This window comes from Ailuropoda melanoleuca, chromosome 3, assembly GCF_002007445.2.
Source record: "Ailuropoda melanoleuca isolate Jingjing chromosome 3, ASM200744v2, whole genome shotgun sequence".
Taxonomy (NCBI): domain Eukaryota; kingdom Metazoa; phylum Chordata; class Mammalia; order Carnivora; family Ursidae; genus Ailuropoda; species Ailuropoda melanoleuca.
The window spans coordinates 74,180,262-74,201,967 of NC_048220.1; the positions used below are offsets into that span (position 1 = coordinate 74,180,262).

At 41.2% G+C, this 21,706-nt stretch overlaps 1 protein-coding gene across 2 annotated transcripts in view; it reads left to right on the top strand.

The window, feature by feature from the left end:
- The window catches only part of MACIR (macrophage immunometabolism regulator), a 145,568-nt gene that overhangs the window by 102,637 nt on the left and 21,225 nt on the right, over positions 1–21,706 (top strand). The window contains exon 4 of one of the 2 annotated variants that reach the window (XR_004624173.1): positions 14,529–14,629. The exons of the other annotated variant lie outside the window; for it this stretch is intronic. The gene's annotated coding sequence lies outside the window, so the exon portion shown is untranslated. The remainder of the gene's footprint in view (positions 1–14,528; positions 14,630–21,706) is intronic. 2 annotated transcript variants of the gene reach the window in all.

Below are 21,706 nucleotides of genomic sequence, written 5' to 3' on the forward strand. Positions count from 1 at the left end.
TAATTCTAGACAGCATCTGTTTGGATTCTGACTGCAGTCTGGAAGCAATAGGTGCCTTCATTTAACCATTGGACCTAGTAATGTAGCATCCTGCAGCCTGCCAGGCTGAATGTACCTGAAAGCCTTAGGAAATCTTGTCACTGTGCATTTTATTATGTGACTACAACTTGAGCTGAATAGGGAGAAATGAATCCCGGCCAGCGCTGAGCATCATGCCAGGAATAGAATAGAGGGGCCATTGCAGTCAGTGAAACTAAAGGTTACCATGGTGTCATCAGGGAGTGTTCTCAAAGGGTAGTGTACCGTATGCCTCATTCCACCTGGCCTCTGCTCCATGCCCCTGCATGGAGAAGCCTTTGGCTTTCAGTGTCCCCGGAGGAATGCAGCGTATCCCTTCTCTCCTAAACGTGTCCCTGCAGAAAGCTGCTTACCCTTGAGTCCCTCAGCAAAATAGTGAATGTGCCCTCGGCCCCTGCTGGGTGCTCAGTGACTGTCATCTGATCTAGACTGCGCCAGCCAGGTGACACAACAAGAGCTAAAACATCTCAGGTGGCCTTCACCGTCATGTTCCTTCTGCATAGCACATCCTGGGTGTCTCACTTGCAGTATCACTCGTTATCACTTCCTTTCCTTCCTCCAAATGGCGGGTCACCTCACTGACGGGTAGGTCAGAGATGTCAACTGAATAACAAACTTTGTTCCTATACAAGTGTGTCATGTTAGGTTTTTGACCCGAGGGGAGGCTGGGGACCAAGCGGGACTGCCACAGAGGAGAGAGGATGCAGTGTGCTTCCAGGATGTGACAACTACTCACAGGGCTGCAGGAGGAAAGTCCGCCATCGCCTTTCCGGCTCGGTGAGAGATATTTTTTATCTCCTTCAGTAACCATGTGATTAAAAAAAAACCCAGAAAAACTAAACCTTCGTTCTGAATGTAAACCTGTGGGAATGAAGATGATCTCACAATCTGCAATAAAAAGGTCATCTCTTGATCTTGGCTGTTTCCCAGCTAAGCACATTCAGGATGTCATTGCTGGCGGTGGAAAGCCTGGAGAGCCTGCAGCCTCCACACTGTGATTTAGTGAGGGGAGTGACTGAGAGTATTTTTGTCAGAGGAACTGGTTCTCTGCTCAGCCTCAATATTTCATAAAAAGCTCATTGCAGCAAAATTTTCATTTGGCAGCATCTGCTGGGCTTTCATCTTGATAACTTCACATTAAGTAACAGTGACACTTCAAGGTCAAATGAAAGTCAAATTGACATGAATATTCAGTTACAAAGCTCCTGTCAGTTCCATATATTTTTAAAAAAGATTTAATTTTTTTTTCTGTAAAGATGCAGGCAAAGCATGTAATCACTGTTTGTAGGAAAATTTGGGAATCTTGGAATCATAGGGCAAATACAAAAGCTTAAATTTGAAGATAAGAGGGATATGGTAGGAAAACCACTAGAATGAATTTCACAGTTGATTCTGACTCTGTTGATCTCGGACAAGTCATGCAAACTGTAGATCTCCGTTTCCCCAAAGGATAGGTTTTCAGGATGCCGTTAGAAAGAATTTCTAAAATGTTGCAAAATACTGAAACATACTAAGGGGAAAAAAGGGTTGTGTGTATGTGTGTTTTCCCTGAGAACTCAAATAATGGAGTGGGCAGCAGTTTCTTAAATGAATAGATTGAAGGGAATAGAGGTCCCAAGGAGACTTAGAAGGTTGGGAAAGGAGCCTGTGGGATGGAGGCACAAGAGAAATTTGGCCTATTTGCATTTGTGGTAGAGAGCACAAGATGCTATGGTGGGAAAGGGCCTTTACTAGAATGGTCTTAGAAGTTAGGAGATTACATGTCGGCTGTGTAACATAGTGGCCAGAAAGCAGGATGTCAAGTGCATTGGGCCTTAATCAAGGGCCAAGCCTGAAATGACTGAGAAACATTTACTTCTGAGCAGTCTTGGAAAGTTAGGTATTCTATTTGAGGATAACGTAAGCATTTTTTGCTGGAATTCTGCCCAGTAACCCAGAACACACAAAAAGGTCTTAGGGTAATTCGATCAGTGTTTCTGTAAAGAACACCAAAGCCACAGATTCTGTTACTGGCAAGACAGAAAATGCATTATAAGGGAAGACAACATGTTTCATGGGATGCTGGCTTGGCCTGGAGGGGCTCGGGAGAGTTAACTGACAGCAATTAGGAGCAATGATTAATGCTAACCTAAACTTCTGGGAACCCTGCCTGAGCGCGCTCATCACAGTGTGTTGGCATTTGCAACGTTGTTCCTTGTTCTTGCTCTGCGGCCTGATGCACTTTGGTTGAGGTTCTTGTTACTCTCTCTTGCCCCCCCTCCCCTTTGAGCACTGACTGGAAAAGACTTTCTTTAGAAACACTCTTTTTCCCACTCCGTCATCTTATACGGTATCCACAGGTGCATTCCCAAAGGTAGAGTCACCTTATCGGCATTACTGTTTCGAGATATTCATAGAATTTGTGGTCATAATTTCTCTTCCATAAACGGGTGTCTTTTTTAGCTTCTTGAAAGTAATATTGGTAACCACTAGCAAAGGATTGGCCAATGCTTATGTGGCCATGGGCCTTGCCTTCCTTGGCCTGCGGAGGAGGGAGTGTGAGGGCTGGGAGAGAGTGAAAGCAGTTTCTAGATAACTTTCTGCGCGCTCTCTGGTTAAAGCTTCTGTCTACATTGGTGAGACTGGGTGACTTTCTGTGGGCGATATTGCTGAGAAGTCAGAGCAGTTTTCTGATTGGCACCACCTGATATCCGCTGGGCCACATTTAGTAACCGGCTTGCTTTGCAGTTCTGGCTTCAGCGAGAGAGACACTAAGCAAGAACGCCCTTTGTCGCAGTTTCTCAGGCTGAACTGCGTTCTTTAGGTTGGGTGGACGATGAAGTTCTGGCGGAAAGAGTAGGAGACACCTACTTGACCTCAATCTAGGCCTTTTTCTTTGGATGCCATTGCTGCTGTAGGGAATTGGGGTCGTTCTGTAGTTCGGGGGGTTGGTAGATTGTGTCACAGACAGAATCTTTCCTGTGGCCTGTTTTTATAAATAAAGGTTTATTAGAACATAACTGATTTCTATGTTGTCTGTGGATGTTTTTACACTAAAAGCGCAGAGTCGAATGTTGCAACAGAGACTGTTGGACCCGCAAAGTCTAAAATAGTCACTATTTGGTCCTCTACAGAAAAAAACTTCATTTAATTCTGCTGTTGCTCTTTGAAGGTAATCTGCTCGTTGGTATTCTGTAGTGTTGCCAAACTGAGTTTAGGTGTAAATTGATTCAAAAAAGTTTCCTCCTTGGGATTTGTTGTTCTTTTACCGGTTCTTAACCATACACTCTTTAAATAATGTCTCTCCTCCATCTCCTCTGCTCTTGAAACTGTGGTCGGATTTATGCGATACTCTTTCATCCTGTTCTGCATTTATCTTACTGCTCTCTCATATTTGCCATCTTTCAGGATCTCCGTCCTGTATCCTGGGTAGTCCTTCAGAACTCTGCATCACCATTGCTTCTGTTGTGTTTAATCAGATGTTATACACCTCATTTAGTTTTTAATTTCATTATTACGCCCTCCTTTTCACATTTAGAAGCCTTGTTGGGTTCTTTTTCAAATATGGCTGGACATCTTATTCATATTTTAAATCTATTTTATTTCTTTAAACATATCAAACATACTTACTTTATTATTTTTTTTAAACATTTTATTTATTTATTTGACGGAGATAGAGACAGCCAGCGAGAGAGGGAACACAAGCAGGGGGAGTGGGAGAGGAAGAAGCAGGCTCCCAGCGGAGGAGCCTGATGTGGGGCTCGATCCCATAATGCCGGGATCACGCCCTGAGCCGAAGGCAGACGCTCAACCGCTGTGCCACCCAGGCGCCCCAAGCATACTTACTTTAAATTCCGTACTGCTAATTCTAGTGCTCGAAGCTACTGTAGGTCTGTTCTGGCTGTTTTATACTCATTGGCTCTGAAGCTGCTTAATTATTTGCGGGTTTTGTGATTGTTTTTAATGGTGAGCTCAGGGTTTTTGGATCTTTTTAATGGAAACTGTTTGAGCACTGTCGGTTGTTGTTCAGGGTGTATAGCATACCATACATGCAGGGAGAGTTGTTCTAAACCGTGTTATCCATACCAGCTATACTCGAGATCTCCACGTGTTGGAAGCTGTTGAGCACTTGCCTGGATCATTAATAAAGCTAATTCTTTTGTATAAAGTTGCCTATCATTTCCTAGAATCTCTTCATGCTTTTGGTTTGTTTCTTGAAGAGAGGAAAGTGAATCTTTCTTTTTTTTTCAGTACCGATAAGTTTTTATTTATTCGCTGTATTTCCCAGAGTAATGAGAGAAGGGAAAAGGGTCGGCATGTGTGTTATAGAACAATAGCGAGTGGGAAAAGAAGTACCCGGCACAGCAAAATCCACCACCAAATAAACACTCCCCAGAGATGGAGTCCCTAAAGCTCAAGGGGCCTCAGTCTCCTGAAGTTCAGAAATGAGGGAAAGGGATCAGGGAAAGAACAGATAGATACAATCTTTCCTACCCTCCCCCCACAAAATCAAGATTTCGCACAAAGCTTTGGTTTCTTGCAGTAAACATGGAATTACATTCCTCTGTCTCCTATTAAACAGTATTGTGGCCACTTTGACATAAGTTTCTTGCATTTGCATAAAAGTTCCTGAGTGACTTGGGTAAGTCTCCTGACCTCCTGGCCTCCTGACCCTACTTCTTACATGGAGTGGCCCCTTCATTGCTTCTGCTTTCTCTACGTAAGATTAGAGAATAAATTGGGTTTGATCCATCCAAATACAAGTGTATTAATACACATCACTTCAAGGAATGGTCTTGACACAGGAGATTGGGGACAAGTGATGGAGGGTTCTTAGCTTCTTCAACATTTAAATGTGTATGTACGGGGATTTTCTTGAGAGGGGGGATAGAAGTGGGGTTAGGGGAGGAGTCAGTTTTTAGGACTGAAGATCTGGCCCAAAAATGGCGAAGGAGAATGCAAAAGAAAGGATGGTTCAAGACCTCCACACATCAAGCGAGGTCACTAAATTATGTTCCAGTTTCTTTTCCTGGTGCAGGACCTTTTGTCAAGGAACTTTGGCTATTTTTCTCTAAACAAAAAAGAAGTTGATAAATAATAAAACACCAAAAGAACATGGAAAAGACCAACACATTATATTTCACAAACCAGGTCACCTAGCAGCCACCTAATCATCTATTTGTGAAGTCTTACAAAGCCCGGACAAATACACTAACTAGAGGGGGACAGCAACTGGGAGAGACAAGAATCCCCCGGATCAGACACACATCACATGATGCATTCTACTGCATTTGCCCCATGAAAAAAGCCAATCTTATGATCTCACTGAGATCCACACACATATGATAAAAGCTGAGAACTATTTCCTGTCTAGAAGTTGTGTTTGGTTGTTTTTCAAATTTGCCTTGTTAAATTTTTCTTTCTTGTAACATTCCTCAGAATTGAATGTAAATCTGCATTACTTTACTTTTTAAGTTATTTCAGGTGATTACTCCTCCCTCTTCATGAAATTTCCCCTGATCTCATGAGGCAAATGACACCTGGTACCCATCTTCTATTTCACCTTGTTCCTGAAATCCCCCCTTGTAATGATCACATCCATTCACTCACTGAAGACTCTGGGTCTGTCTCATGGTCTTTTGTTCCATTTCTAGTTCTGACCTTATCTTGGCTGACCTCAAAATCTCAGATTTTTTTGCTTCTTCATCTTCAAAATAACCTTCTCAACCTCTGTACCTCACCGCCTACTGCCATAGTCACAATAAACTTCTCTATCCTGGAAATCATATACCTAGACATTCTCTTTTTATAATCTCCCATCTGTTCAGGTCACTCACTAAGTTGTTCCTGATATATCGATTCTGTGACCTCATTGAGAGCTCTGTTCTGTTTATCATCTACTTTCAGTGTTTCAAACATTTCCTCTATTTTTAATTATTTCCTCATCCAGTTCATATAATTCAGTACTTCAGGCATTCTTTACTAATTCCCTAAGCTGACTTACCACATCATCTTTCTCTTCTTACTTGGCAAGACCCTAATCCTGGGTCCTTTTCTCTATACCCATACCTCAGCTGATGAATGTTCCTGAAGAAATATCGTGATTTCCACTATGGTAATGGTTGACTAGATTACGTGGGCAAATTTTGAAAATAACTAAAAGTGCTGAGCATAATATTAAGAACATCTCTTTTAAACATTGCAGAATTTTAAAAGATATTAAGGAATTGTCAGACCAAAACTTAAGGAAAACTGGAAACTCAGAGGTAAGCTGAATAGTCAACTCACTTGGCACAGAAGGCATTCTAATGTGCCTTTAACTAAGGCACAGTAGAAAATTGCACTTTGTTTTTGGTGGCCTCATAGGTAAGAGATTATTATTTAAGGCCCAGGGCCAGTACAAGTGGATAATCTAAAAAGACACTCTCTTCACATTAAGATATAACCACAAAGGGCTGGGAAGGGTGAATTAGAAAGAAACTGCTGGAAAGTTTGCCTTGAAACTACACATAGAAGAAGAAAAAAGGAAGGAAAAAATTTTTTGAAAAGTTATAGCCATAAGCCAAACTTTGTGTAGATTTGCAGATTAACTTCACATATTCTGAAGGGTCTAGGAAAACTAGAAGAAAAAAATTTGTAGTAAGGTGATTCTAGACTGGTAATGCCCTTGGTTTCCAGGCAGAAATAAATTCAGATCCTCTTTGGAGGTAGGTAACTTGGTACTAAGCTTCAAGGAATCCCTGTAAATATTTTTCAGAGAAAGTGAAAAGCATGGAGTCATAAACAAAATCAAGTATGTAAGACAACAGAATCTTATGAGGAGGAAACATTAGAGTAACAGAAGAACAGGTCTACAAAACCCTACAAATTGGAATCAGCAGACACAAATTAAAAACATTTATGCTTATTCTCTTTAAGAAAATAATGGCAAACACTTTGAAATTTGATGTAACAGAGTTGAAAAAGAGCCAAATAAAACTTCTAAAAATGAAAACCAAAAGATAACTCAGATTAAATTCAGCCTCTGAATTTAATAGCAAATTATCCACAGAATTAACGGGAAGATGATTGAAAATATGTATGAGAAGAAAATATGCAGGATAATCATAAAGAGACAAAAATACAGAAAAGGAGACATTAAGGATCATGAAGGAAGGTATAATGTATGTTTAATTTGAGGAGAGAGAGAATAAGCGCAGGGGCAATATTCAAAGAAATGATGACTGGGGTGCCCAGGTGGCTCAGTTGGCTAAGTGTCTGCCTTCTGCTCAGGTCATGGTCCCAGGGTCTGGGATCAAGCCCTGCATTGCGCTCTCTGCTCAGCGGGGAGCTTACTTCTCCTTCTCCCTCTGCCTACTACTCTGCCTACTTGTGCTCTCTCTCTCTCCCCCTCCGTGTCAAATAAATAAATAAAATCTTAAAAAAATAAAGAAATGATGACTGAGAATTTTGCAGAACTGATGAAATACAGCAATCCAAAGATTCAAAAACCGATCAAGGGTAGTGGGCACAATGGGTGAAGGATGGGAACTACACTTTTGTTGGAGGTCACTTTTGGTGTGTGTTAACAGATGTTGAATTATAATTCTGTGCACCTGAAACTTATGTAATGTTATTTACAAATTTTATCTCAATTAAAAAAACCTCAAATCTTTAGCAGAATACATATGACCTGCATACCTAGATACTTTACAATAAAACTGCCGAACACCAAAGAAAAAGAAAAAAAATTTTCAAGGAAAAAAAAATAATCTAAGCCAGAGAAAAATGTCAGAATACTTTTTAAAGGAACAGCAATTAGGCCTATTGCTGACTTCTCAGTACTATCTATGAAAGCCAGAAGTCAGTGGAATGATATCTTCTAACTGCTGAGAAGAAAATACCTGCCAAGTTAGAGTTCTATACCCTTAGAAAAATCTTTAAAAAATAAAAGCGAAACAAGATCATTTTTAGAAAAGCAAAAATAGGGAGTGTTTGCACCAGATACCATCACTAAAGGAAATTCTAAAGGAGGATGAGCTCAAATGAAAGGCCTAAAATGAAAGAAGGGCAAGTAAAGAAAGTGGTAAATACTTGGGTAAATATAAATGAACACTTACTATGTAAAATTAGAATAATGTATTATGAAGTTAAGCATGCTATTAAAATGTGTATTAATAATGTCATATGCTGAGTGAGTAAATTCAGTGGAAGCATTCTATGGTCTTTTACTATCTGGTAGGAGGATAAAGGTATTGATAAACTTTGGAAATATTTGTTTAATTACAAATATATATTTTATGTACTTTTCCATATGTATATTTTAATTCACGGTAAAGTCAAAAAGTTTTTAATCCAGTGATTGAGTCCACTGTAAGTTATGTCTTCACCTTCAGTCAGCAGGATTTTCAGTGCTTCCTGGCCACCCTGCCAGGTTTCCATAGTCATGTCCCTAACATTCGCCAAAGGAATACTTTCAGATATTCTCCAGTACCCTACTCTCTTCCCTTATCCCAACCTTTCTCCTCCTCCTCAGCACATCATCTTACCTCTTAATTCACAGAGTATAGAACAGCCATAAGATGAGAGCTTCCTCAACTTACTGCCACAAAAACAAAAGTTTTCTCATCATCAGAATCAATCCTTTCCTGATTTTCTCCTGTTCAAAGGACTGAGCTGTCCCTTCTCCAGTCAAAGCCCAATTCTTCTGTTTGTTCTAAGGGATTTTATTCTTTCTACCCCATCACACATCTATACATCTCTCTCCTTAATGGACCCTTAATCTTAGTATTTGAACATGCTCAAGTTTAAATCCTATTTTTTTAAATTTTATTTTATTATATTATGTTAATCACCATACAGTACATCCCCAGATTCCGATGTAAAGTTTGATGCTTCATTATTTATTTTAAATGATGTGTGCATACACGGGTGTGTACACACACACACACACACACGCACACACACACACACACACACACCTTTAGACCCCAAAGTTCCCTTCTAAACTAAATAGCATACTATCTCTTTCTTTTTCATAGCCAAACTTCCTGAAAACATTGTTTTTACTCTGTGTCTGTTTCCTTGCTTCCTACTCAATCTGCTAGAATAGCGGTTTTCAAACATTTTGATCTCAGGACTTCTTTCAGACTCTTGAAAATTCACTAGGACCTCAAATAGCTCTGGTTTAGGTGGGTAGCCACAAGGTATTACCTATTCTGAGATGCCTGACTTCTCTTTCCAGATGGACAAATAACTTTGTCCTCTTTATTTTTTACCTAGAGTGAACATAGAGTAGAATTTTGTGCCTTACTAATCTTGGAATCCCTGGCACCTGACTCAGAACTTGTTACATTTTGGTATTATTAACTCTATCTGGTTATTTTCCTGATATCTCAAATTCTTTGTTAATAAATATGAAAGAGTATTTTTGCTGAGTTTCTTTTTAAGTTTCTTTCTTAGGTGCTTTGTGCAGATTTAAAACAAAATGAAAGAATAGTTTATGAAACAGGAGTGCCAAACCAATTCAACCCCACTCTTCGGAATACATGAAAAAGACCAAAAAAAAAAAAAAAAAACCCAAAAAACCCAAACAGATCCAATTTCACACTCCAGCTGAATTCTGTCCCATATCTGAGAAAATTGCCCCAGGTGTCCACAATGGAACTTCTGCTTGAGATTCTAATATGCTAAAGATGATTTCTCAGGAGATGTTATTTTTCTGAAAAGTAACTGAGAAAAAGCTTTGTCAACAGCAAATTAAAATAAAGCTGAGATACAATATTATTATTCTAGCCACATGGAGTGGTTTTATTCCATCTCCAGGAAAAGAAAGAGGTGTAGAAGGAAGTCCAGGACTAAAGCAAGGTTGATGCGGTACGTATATGAGAGTTAGTTTACAATGGTTTTGCTATAAGAGTGGCTGCCCTTTGCCTCCACTGAATGGAGGGTCGTTGTTGTTGTTCGTAACTTTAATATCTCAAAGTCCTTAAAAATAATAGATAAGACAAAAATGCTTTGCAGTAAATTCCATTATACATGCGACTCTGTGTAGCCAGATTTTGGTGTTATTTTACACATTATGCTGGAGCTATAGCTGGGTAGCTTTTTACTGGCCCTGAGGAGGTGGGTGTGTGCGTGCGTGCGTGTGTGTGTGTGTGTGTGTGTGTGTGTGGTCTTTGACAGGAAAGATGGGTGAAAGGCAGTTGTGGGAGGCGGGAGGGGGGAGCAGGTAGGGGCAGAGCTGGGAAGTATATCTGAATGGTCCTTGCAGATGTAGTATGCAGGGCATCCTGGGAGACAATTAACCACATTGTCTTTACATGCTATAAATGGGTTGGAACGTAGCTGGTGGTAGTGCCTTGGTAAATAAAAATTTGGTGCTGAACACTACACAAGAGGTTGCCTGCTTTAAAAAATAAAATTAAATTTAAAGAATGATTTCATTCTTCATAAGTACTCTTGGTACAAAAACCAAAAAATAGAATTTGCTTCCCGAGTCCAGTGTTAAATCTGAAATATGGTCTGAGGCAAAGAGAACCAGATTCCCTGCAAAGCCTTAAGTGAGCCCTTTGTGCTTGCCAGCTTTCATTGAGCACGCGGGTTGCCCTAGTGATGAATGTCCTGCTTTGTGTGGTCTCAGCATTTTTTCTGGAGAGGCTGTTTTAATGAGAAGGTGAATAGAGGGGGCTTCTTTTGAAACCAGGATAAGAGGAGGGCCACTTCTAAAAATGCAAGCATAATGGTGCCATTCCTTATCATAGAGATCTGACAATCCCCAGAGACTGTCTGCTTCTCCCTGACCTCCCCCCCTTCTCTTCTCTTCTTTTGGCTAATTGGTGTTTCGGTTTGGCCTATGGTCTCAATCCCTGGAATCTTCTTTGGAAGTAAAGAGTAACCAACCAATCAGATCCCATTTTGTCACTCTGGCCTCATCTTCCTTCCTTGCAAAAGGGTATAGACTCTTGGTGTTTCAGGGAAGGACACACCCATGCTCCTTTCTCCCACCTATTTTAAAATGCTGCACTTTTTCAGATTCACCCACGCGCTAAGAATTATGCTGCAGCCTGTTTGAACACCCTTTCTCCTTCAGGATCCATTATGCGGGGCAGGAGTGGGAGGAAACATATAATTGCTATATTTTAGGACTCGCTTGGGGCTAGCTTTGATTGAACACACACAGTAAACTCTTGATTACCCATGCTAATGGAAGGAATAGTAATTCAGACCATACACAGTGTTTCTGACTTTGAAATGTGTTATGTGTGCTTTTTTTCTTTTCTGAAAGCAGTAGCAGGTGGTTTACTTAGAATAATAGTGAAATTACTTTTGTGTTGCCAATGTTTTTGGTAGGCAAAATTGTGAGAGGTACCATTCTCCTCGTTCCTGCCCTTACCCCACAAACTCACCTGGCACAGACTCCTACTGCCTTCTGATTACATGGTCCTTTTTATTTCCCCCTCCTTTTAACAAAATGAACTCTCAGGAAATTGGTGAATGGGGAAGGTTTACTTGATAGGTAACCAATACAAGGAACATACTGTCAGATATTTACATTTAAATGGGAGTTAACTTCAAAGCTAAGGAAACAGAAATTACTAATATTTCTATAATATTTGATAATTACACAAATAGGGTAAGTTCCACCATGGTAGGTATTTGTGGTTATTATTATTATTGTTTTGATGGTATGCGTTTTTATTTGTTTACCAGTGTTTATAATAGTGCTGGGAATATAATAATGCACTTACTACATTTTGTGGATCAAATGAAAAATCTTGTCATTTTGAAAGTACTCTTTCATATACCTTTCTGGGTATTTCTACAGCTCTTCGAGAATATAGATCTCAGAGTTGTTAGTATTAAAATAACTAATTCTTGGTTTATTCCCCCTTTTGTTTCTATGTAGTCAACTGTCTAATTTGTTGTAAATTTTCAATGGACTCTAGGATGATGGAAGGATTTTTTTCATGGATAGTCTCATCGAACTTTTGCTCCTTTGCACTTTGTTGACCTGTCAGGCCAAGTTTTCATCGTCCTTATGGAGGCAGCTTTCTTCTGGAGATTAGTGGCAGAGTCGCATGCTGCTCAGGGGCCGTTTCTACCCCAGACCCAAGCTGTCACCCTGTGTGCGCCCAATAAACCACTCACTGCACCATGACCCCAGCTGGGCTCACTCCAGCCCATTTTCTTAATAAATACAGTTAACCAAAAGATCTTTCAGCTTTGCGCCGAATTAGTTGAAAAGAAACTAGGATGAAAAGTTCAACATGGAATAGAATCCCTTTTCCCTGGGGAGCCTCTCTAAGGAAGCTGAGCTGACCGTGGAATATTGAAGTGGACAGCTTCTGATTCCACCTGGAGGAGGGAGGGCTTGGCTTAGGGTTAGAACTTTGCTCATGCTTCTCTTGTGCTCAGGAAGTGAGTTCATCGTTGCTGCTGGAGCCAGAGAAGGGGTGGGTGCCAGCCCCGCCGCTTACCGGCTTTGCAAATGGAGCAATTTACTCGAAGTCGTCTTGGCTTCTGTTACCTAATCTGGTGATAACAAGAATGTCCATTTTATGGTGAGAAAACATTTTTAAAAGTTTGCAAAGGGCTTAACTTCGTACCTGGGACACACACATTGTCAACTCTGATGAACACTCCTTGAGCACTTACTGTGAGCCAGGAACGATGCCAGATAAGTTTTGCATGCGCTGTAATGTAATCCCTCCCTATATCAACCCATTCTTCCCAGTGAGAAAACTGAGGCTCCTAGAAGTTCAGTAACACTTAGTGTTACATAGCCACTGGGGGGCTGGGAAATCTGGACCTGCGTCTGTCCCTTTGTATAAGCTGTGGCCTCCCTGGGGTTGGAGTGTCCAAACAAGTTGAGACTGTTCCACAGCCACGATTCCCAATAATATATACCCCACGTTAGGTTATGGGGGAGGTAAAAGGCCAGAGCGTTTATCAAGGCAGGGATTATGTAACTCTGGTCAGTTTTCCTCTTCCGTGTTCTTCGGAGGGTGGACTGGGGCCTCTACCCTGGGGCTTGGCGGGGCGCAGCTCTCCCTCCGCACCCTTCCTGGGCTTGCTAGGCGCCCATGCCACAGCCGCCGCGAAGGTGTTACCACGATCTGAAAATGTGTGTGAATTTGTCCTTGACGGTTACTCCCACTGTACTGTGGGGTCTCTCAGAGAAGGGCCTTGGCTTTGTTCACTGCTGGGGCTTCAGCACGCGGCCCAGCGCTCAGGCGTGGGGGGGGCACAATAAGTATCTGCCGATTGACAAATGAAGTCCATGTGGGGAGGTTGTAGTCCCGGGAGGCGTGCGTTGTACAGGAGCCCCCCATGGCCGGGCTTTCAGTAATAGATAAAGGGAGGGTCTGGGGAGTAAAAGGTGCCTGAGTTCTCTGCCATAGGTCCGCTTCGTGCCCTTTTGATGTCAGGAGGGAGCTGTCCTGATTCTTTTGCCAGGGAGTGAGGCCTTGAGGTGCAGCCCGTGGCTAAATATGTCCCAGCTCGGCTCCTGCTTCATCCTCATTAGCTCCACTTCATAGCTGGCCATAGGGAAAGATTAATTTAGTGACCAAGCTTAATAAATAGATGCTTCTGGTCTTACATTTCATGCGCTGCTCTCAGAGGCTAAGAGCTCATTGAAGTGCCAGTTTCAAGATGTCAAGGGCAAGCAGCTGGGCTTGGGGGAAGCGCAGAGATATTTCTGCTGAGCCTTTGTTCCCCAGCCCAAACTGCAATCACCAAAACTGCAGCGACGACAGGAAAAGCCTTCAATATCCATTTCCTGTGCAACCTAAAAACCACATCTCTGAGTCGGATTGCCTTTGTGAGGCATGACCACATGTATGGCTCTCCAAGCACATCCAGCCACACTTGCCTAAGATGGAGTGTCAGAACATTTTGGTTTTATCAACATATACACTTTTTTTTTTTTTTGGTCCCTGCATGGCATCTGACGTAGAGATCTGTAATCTTTTCCCGCTAGAAAGCGTTGGCGAACAGTTTCCATTTTGGAGGAAGAGGCTTGTTTCCGGGCAGCCATCTCCAGAGAAAATCGAGTGTGAGGTACTAGGTGGTAAACAACCTCGAATCCCACAGGGGCTGAGGTGACCTGAATAAGTTCCAGAGTGAGTCCACGATAGCAGCATCATCATTACAGAGTGTGTGCGTGCCCATGTCTATGTGTAATTGTAATGTATAATTAATACAGAGCTAAAATTAAACTCCTGGGTGAAAAGACTGGCAGGCTGAAGAGGCTGAGGAATATCGACCTCTAAGACGCAGCTTGTTTGCAGCAAACCTTGGCTCGCAGGGCTCTTCTTTTTCCATGGATGTGTGCCACGTTTGTTCCTTTTTGTTAGGACTTCAGCCTTGAGGAATGAAGATTCTGCAGTTTACGTGCTCCCCATCCGTCCCCCCTGACCCCAGGAAGAAAACTTGGTTTCGTTTAATCTTGTCCTCTAACCACTTAATGATTATTTTCTCTCAAGTAGGTTAGACTCCCAAAGCAAGCAGAAAGAGGACATAAACATCCCTTTCCTGATACCACTCCTCTGCCCTTTGTTGGCACTGATCTTGCCACGAAGTCATGAAGGTATGTAGTCTGAGAGGACTTCTGACTCTTGCTCACAAACACAGCTCACAGCACCTGCCACAATCCTCGTGACCTTGAGCAGAGGTGACCGCTGGTGGCAATTGTTGCCCTTGATTGTTAATGAAAGTTTGATTCTTGGAGCAGCTGTTTGTTGAAACAACTGTCAAGGTAACATCTTATTTTTCAAACCCAGACTTCACTTTAGCCTCTGCATTGTGATTTGTGCTAAATGTTCATGACTGAAGAATTTAAAGAAAAGATGGTTTCACTTCTTTTCTTTCCTAACTGATTGTTTGAAACTCACTGACAGGCTTGAACTAAACAAGCATCTGGCAAGACATCGCTTCTAACTCCCACTTTACTGTTGTCCACACACAGACCCTCCTGTTCCTGCTCTTAACTGAATGCTTGTTTTCTGCCAAAGGTTATACAAGTTCTTTGTGTCGCTCCTAGATTTTGCTATTCCCCATTTGAGCAATGATCTTATTTCTTATTCGTTTGAATAACCTCTGGCTCCTGGTTTCCAGGGAGGTTTTCTAGTAAACTCCCTGAGCGTCTTCTGACAAGATGTAATATATACTAGTCACAGCTTCCTGATGTCCTCTTCCTAGAATTCCAATGAGAGAGAGAGAGACAGGGAGAAAGGGAGAGAGAGACCCAATTAATTCTCCTCTGTATCATCAGCAGCAAGAATTAGCAAGTGATTTTCAAACTCTCTTGCTTTTGTCACTGTGATCTTAAGCAACGACTCTGAACCCTGGGCTACTCATTTGTAAGTGGGGAGGCAGAGGCAAAGTTTATTTCTCCTTGACTGTTGGGTTCTCAGAGCACCCAACACAGCTGAAAATCTTCAGTTTATTTTCTCTTTGATGTCCTTGCTGAAGCAGGAAAACCAGTGCTGAAGTTTCAGAAATATGCATCCTGGTATTGATCAGAGCCTATTTTTAACTGATGGGAAAGTTCACTGACAAAATTGATTTGAATCCTACATTCCATCTGATGGTATTAAATTGTTAATTTTGACGGGAGAATTCTTTGTATATTTTAATTAAAACAAATGCTCTGCAAAGGCTCAAAGAACCTGAAGAATTTCATGTAATAATAATAATAATAATAGAAAATAAAGTACTGAAAACAATTTCACAAAATATATCGTTGGCTAAGTATGATTGTTATCCTTATCAGCTCACTTATGATATTTAGAAAATAAAATGAGAAATGATGATGGGCCCAGAGTGTCTATAAAAGCAGATTTAGGGTTACGGTCTGGTTGGAGGAAAGGGCTAGAGTTGGTTTTGAAGTTCCGTTTCTGTAGGAAGCCTCGTGGTTCTACCCATGCTTACCAGGGACTGCTCTGATGTTGACGAAGCTCCGGGGGCTTCCCTCAGGGCTGCATTTGCATAGCCAGCCCAGTGTCCTTACTTACTGGTAAGCCTATTGGGAGCTTTGAGCATGTTGATAAAGACCGTGGTAGGACTGCAATTCATTTTTGCCACCAGTGTGGATAAATTCTGTCCAAGATATATTTAGGGCTTCTGTTTTAAGTTTAATTTGTTTAAAACATAGTGTTAAGATTAGACATGTGAAGAATTCCAATGTAGCCAATTTCACTCACCACTAATTCCTAGACTTGGAACGATTTTTCTCTTTGCAGAAACAAGGTGTTTGAAAAAGTAGTTGAGAATTGCAAATGTGATATCAGAGCTGTGCACGTGCTGTGATTTCTTTCCTAAGACATGATCTGTTTGCTGGATCTGTGATGTTTGCTCTCTTTAAGCTTGGATGTTTAAATAAGGGTTTTTAAACTCTGTGCTGAAGAGACAGTCAAATTATAGTATTTTCCATACTTTATGAAAGGTAGCATCAGCATTTCAAAGGGGCAATAATGTTCATCGGGGAATAAAGTTAGGTCTTGCCTTTAGATGGAATACCTATATGATTCGATTTGAGGTCACTCTGTCCCCAAAACCCCTTCATCTGGTTACCCACACTGCCTGAAAACCTAAGATATCTCACATCATTGGGTAAAAATCACTAAAATGAAAACTCAATCCAGGAGAAGTTGCGACATCCACATTAATTTTGCAGATTCGGGTGTATAAGTCTTGTCTATATGTGCTGATCCTGGGAACTACGCCTACTTTTAACTTTACAGATCAAGCAGCCAAGCTTTGTACAGACCAGAATGGCTGACAGCAGAGACTATCCTCTGCTACTTGTAAAACAGTTCTTGATTTTATATATTTAGTTATCCAATACTATTAATCAAGCAGTGCTCTCTGAAAAAGTGGAAGATCCAAATAGCAGCGCTTGAGTATAACTCGTATTTTTTACACTAAATATCAGCTGTTCAACTTCCTTTGTTGATCACTACTTCTCTTGGTCTCTGGGTAAATGTAGTTATTCACCGAGGGCCTTCATTTTTAGAGTAAGAAACCTTCTGAGACCTTCAAACAGAAGGTGGTGGGAGTAGTTGGGGGACTGATGTCTGACAGGGTTCCCCCACAGCAAACAGAGGAAGCAATGCAGAAAGGATGGGAAGTAACTAGGAAAGAAGGGAAGAACAATTTACTAGGCCTTTTCCAGGATCTAGGGACTGTGTTTAGTGACTTCTCTTTCATTATTTTGTGAGTGGTGGACCATATGTGATATATTTTCTCATCCCTGTTCTTTGAGGCTGTCTTGTTTTTGATCATTTATGTTCTCGGATGTCTTTCTTAGATTGAGAGTCAGACATTAGATTCCTTATGACACTTTCTTTGGGTTTCCATGAAAGTAAAGCCTGAGACCAGGACTTGGGTGCAGGCAGTTTATTTGGGAGATGATCTCAGGAAACAGTGAAGGAGTGAGAGGAGTGAGAGCCGGCACAAAGATTGAGGGCATTGCTGTAGGCGACATGTAGGGACTTGATTCTGCTGAGACTCGATGAGACACGTGCAGAATGCTTCTGAGACTTCTCTGCCTGAGGGTAGGAGGGGACAGCATCCATCCACTGGTCCTCACACCTCATTGGCAGAGGACTTCCCCGGGGTCTTAACACCCTGCACTTCCAGGCTGGACCGTGCCTGTGCCTGGGCCCAGTGGGCACCTGCAGTGTCAGTGAAGGCCCTGAGTGACAGCAGAAACGCATGCAGATGATGGTGGACATGGAATGTGGTGAGAGGGTTTAATGTGAGCTTTTATTTACTGTCTACTGCAGCTGTCCTAAAATCAGAGGGGACTGTGATGCAGGGTACTTAAGGACTAAGCAGTAATGCTTCCTCTAGTTCATTCGTCACTCTTTTTGTCCATCTATCCATCTCCAAAGAGATGTCCATCCATCTCTTGGACTAAACGCACTTATTTAGCACTCATTCTATCCCAGCCCATGAGCTAAGCCCTAGGGATATAATAGGAAAGCAAGGCATGATCCTTATCTTTAGGGAGCTTATATTTTATTGAGGAAACAAGAGTTCATAAAAATTAGCAGGAGTCCATAAAAGATTCTATAAGAATGACAAACATGGACACTTAGTCTTGGTAGATTCTTCTTTCTATGAGAAGCAAAATTGAAGGGGGCTCGGAAAGCCTGGAGGGGAGCCAATTAGACTTAATTCTGACTGGCTCTGTGGTGATCAATAAAAGTTGGCGGACTCGGTCGGGATTCTAACAGTTTTACCTGTTAAAATTTAGTCTTCAACAATTTCTACCGACTACTTGGTACATGTTAAAATTAGTTTTCTGCCACAATATGAATACTTAAGTGGTAGAAAAATTACTGGTTGATTAAGATAGCATTTCCATCCTGTGGCCATCTTCTCTCAAGTGCCATTTTATTTTGTGGCTCTACACACACCTTTGCTGAAAAACCAACAATAATGTGAGTAAGCTGACTTGAGTATTGCTGCTTGTTGAACTTTCAGGCAACTGTGAAGTAAGTAAATGCCAAAGAGAAAACCCTTCAAGGAGGCAAGGATTAATTAGGGGCCACAAGCTGTTTGCGATTAACAACGTTCAATAGGTTTCTTGCTGTGTGAGTGGATTTCCTAGGTTTTCCTGGGTTGGGGGGTAAACAAGAAACAATTTTGGCTGCCGATGCCAGGTTCCAGAACGCTCAGGTGTGCTCTCCCACAGTGCAGTCTCAAATGGAGTCTGTTTAACATCACTTGCTGCTGAGAGCAGTTTAAACCTGCATCCGAGGTGTCACTTTCTGCCTACTGTGGGAAATTCTTCCCAAATGGTCCTTGCCTGGCATCTTGCCCCAGCTAAAATCAATGCAGTACAGTCCTTTGAATCTGGGCAAGGGGCCAGCATAGCAGGAGCATAATTCTCATGTGGCAGAGAAAGACGGACATGAGAGGGCTGCACAACATTATCTCACTTACAAACTATGAAATGGCAGGATTATACTGAAGAATGGACATTAGCGCTAGTGATCATCCCTCTTGTCTTCCTATGGAGAAAAGACTCCTTGGATATATACGGAGAAATTCATTTACCTTTTTAAGAATACTGAGTTCCCACAATGTGCTAGTCATTACAGCCAGCTGGTAGGGTAGTGAACAAGATGGCGGAGAGCCATGCTTTCATGGAGGTTACATTCTTCTGGGGGAAGGCGTGAAAGAAACAATAAAAAAAAAAAGTAAGCAAGAAAATGACCAGGTAGGTGCTATGGAGACAAGTAAAGTAGGGTGATGTAATAGGGAGTACCTTGGTGGGGCGGTGGGGGGGGGGCAGGGCTTAAAGGTTGGCAGGTGTGGAAAATGGGATCCAATTAGTGGAGCTACAAAATAGTTGTGGGTGAAAGTCTAGGTGCGAATGGATGGCCTGCTCTGATGACAATGATGTGACCATGATGGGAGAACATGAGTCATCAGCTTACTCTGGATAGGGTTTCCAACAAGGTATGAAGAACAAAGGGGACAAGCAAAGTACTTTAGGATTGGGAGCACAAGCCTCTGAGTGGCACCAAAGTCCTGTGGTGTTGCAAGCAGGAGAGGCAGTCCCACTTGCTGGTAGGAGGCCAGGGTGAAACTCTTCCCATAAGAAGTACAGTGTTGTGTAGTCTGGGACACAAGGTGTAGATGCTGGCTCTCCATGGGCAACTGGGTGATGGAAATGAGAAGCTCTCTAATTTCAGGAGTATGAACTCGCTTTGCAGAGTTTGTCATCATCTTCTTCTCAAGGGATCTATTCTCATAGCACCTGCTGCATCTATGGCTTTATCCCTGAAGGAGGATTCATGAGCCAAGACATGCGTGATTTTTCCATTCTATATATATACCTGTTATGAACTGCCGAGTGGTAAGCCAATTTTCTGTCTCCTTCCATGGTAGGGCAGGATGCAAAATGTGCATATGGTTATGCAAAAAATATTTTATTAACATCTGAAATTTTTCCGTTTTGCATATTTCTCTTTAAATGGCCTTTCCTTGGGCCATTGTTACCATCCTGTCTAAAATAAAAAAAAACACTTCCATCCTACCCATCCACTCTCTTTTCTTTATTTTTTTACTTTTGGTTTTTTGGGATTTGCCTTTTAAATTTTGCACTGCCTTTTTGAATTAGATACTTAACTCATTATTTCTCAATTTTCCTTTAATACTTGAATTGAAAGTCGCTTGTGGATTCTTCTCAAATGACATCAGCTGTATTCTACTAGGTCTGAATGTGTTTTTTAGGAATTGCCATTCAATTCTAAATTATTTTCAAATTTCCATTATGATTCAGTTTTTTGAAACACAGGTTACATGTGCTTTAGGATTTTCAAATGTGTAGGATTTGAGGGTTATTTTGTTGCTGATATCTAGTTTTATTGAATGACCAGAGAATGAGGTCTGTATTATGTCAGTGCTTTGGTGTTTGCTGAGTTTTGCTCAGTTGTATTTAATTTGGTCAATTTTTATAAATGTTCCATGCATGGGTTTAAAGAATATATAGTCTCTAACAGTGTTGAATTTTATATATACATTTTAGATTACTCTTGTTACTTGTGATATTCAAATGTTCTATGTTCTCAATAATTTTTATTCACTTGATTTCTATATTCCTGAGGGAGGTATATGAAATTCTCTCATTATAATTTTGTGTTTTTTTCATTTCTCTTTTAAATGTTTTCCTCATATTTTTGTTTATGAATTTTCAAGCTATGTTGTTAGGTGCTTAGAGATTCAGGATTATTATACTTGAGCAAATGTCATCTCTCATTATGAAATGCTCCTTCTTTTCCTTGTAACACTTCTTTGGAAAAAACCTTAAAATTCTTTTTCTAGTATTAAAAATGAGGGGCGCCTGGGTGGCTCAGTCGTTAAGTGTCTGCCTTCAGCTCAGGGCGTGATCCCGGTGTTCTGGGATCGAGCCCCACATCAGGCTCCTCCACTGGAAGCCTGCTTCTTCCTCTCCCACCCCAGCTGCTTGTATTCCCTCTCTTGCTGGCTGTCTCTATCTCTGTCAAATAAATAAAAAATCTTTAAAAAAATAATATTAAAAATGCAACCTCACCTTTAAGAAGTCTATTAGAAAATCTTAGGTATTTCTCTTATGATCATATATAATAACTTGATTGTTAATAAGCACATACAATAGTTTCCTTTTCATTGAGAGTTTTATCATGATTACTTTGCTTGGATTGTCCTGCCATCATAAATTTTGCTTTTTAGTTATCTCACTTTTTCCTTGCTTCACATTTTCTTCTTTTATGGTTCTATCAGATTAATAAAGTTCTCTTTACTTCTCTCTTCTGTACTTGCAAAAATGCATTCTGTTTGTACTCTTAAAGAGTTTGTCCCTACCTTTTAAACATGCATTCTTTTTTTAAATGATTTTTTATTATATTATGTTAGTCACCATACAGTACATCCCCAGCTTCTGATGTAAAGCTTGATGATTCATTAGTTGCGTATAACACCCAGTGCACCATGCAATACGTGCCCTCGTTACTACCCATCACCGGTCTATCCCATTCCGCCCCCCTCCCCTCTGAGGCCCCCAGTTTGTTTCTCATAGTCCATAGTCTCTCATGCTTCCTTCCCCCTTCTGACTACCCCCCCTTTCTTTATCCCTTTCTTCCCCTACCGATCATCCTAGTTCTTATGTTCC